Genomic DNA, 987 nt, shown 5'->3' on the forward strand with positions numbered 1-987 from the left:
AAGATGATAAATTAGAAAAAAAAAAAGTTTTAAGAACACAAAAAAATTAAATTTTTTATTTATTAAATAAAATATTTAAATTATTTTATTAATAGTAGTTTAATCATGTATCCTTAGGACATATGTTATTAAATGTATTAAAATTATATATGACTAGATACATTAGTTTTGAATAGAGTAAATTATATATAGGCATTTTGGCATTAATGAAAGAAAAAATGATGAGTAATAGAAGAAGGAGTAGTGGGGGGTTATGGGCTTCACTAGTGAGTTTGTCTGTATATGATTAGGGTTTGGAGGCAGAGAAGAGCATTGGGTGTTGGGTCACACGTGCGCCCCTCTGTGGAAAAAAAAAAGCTCCTTTTCGAGGCAACATTGCAACCACAACACCACCACCACCATACAACCTTAGGGACAAACTGTTAAAGCCTTAAAGCTCTTCTCTCTCTCTCTCTCATTGCCACTAGATTATTGATAGGTAAAAAACAATGGATTTTCAAGTAAAATCAAAATTGAGGTATGTTATCAAGCTATTATTTATAATTTTTTTGTCTGACAAAAATATGATATATAGAATACTTATAAGGTGAATTTTAATATGATTATGTTTTGGTGATTATGATAATTATATAAGTATTATTAAAATTAAAGTTGTATTTTCTATGTTTTAATAATAAATTTAAAAAAAATATTTTTTAAAAAGCATTATTTAATAATAAAAAATATTATTTTAATTTTAATAATACTTTATAAAACACTAGAGTATAATCATTGCCGTAACATAATTATACTAGAATAATCCTACTTATAAATAGAAGACATTTATCACTCTTTGACCTAATTTTAGACCTAAATAACAATATAAAGTAAACATTTCATTGTTTATAACAATTTTTGTCATGAAATTTATTTTTAAAACTTAATAAGTTGAGAACAAAAAATACATAAATAATTATATTTTTGATATATTAAATTTGTTGTAGATTT

The sequence above is a fragment of the Arachis ipaensis genome, chromosome B02 (assembly GCF_000816755.2).
Source record: "Arachis ipaensis cultivar K30076 chromosome B02, Araip1.1, whole genome shotgun sequence".
Lineage (NCBI taxonomy): Eukaryota > Viridiplantae > Streptophyta > Magnoliopsida > Fabales > Fabaceae > Arachis > Arachis ipaensis.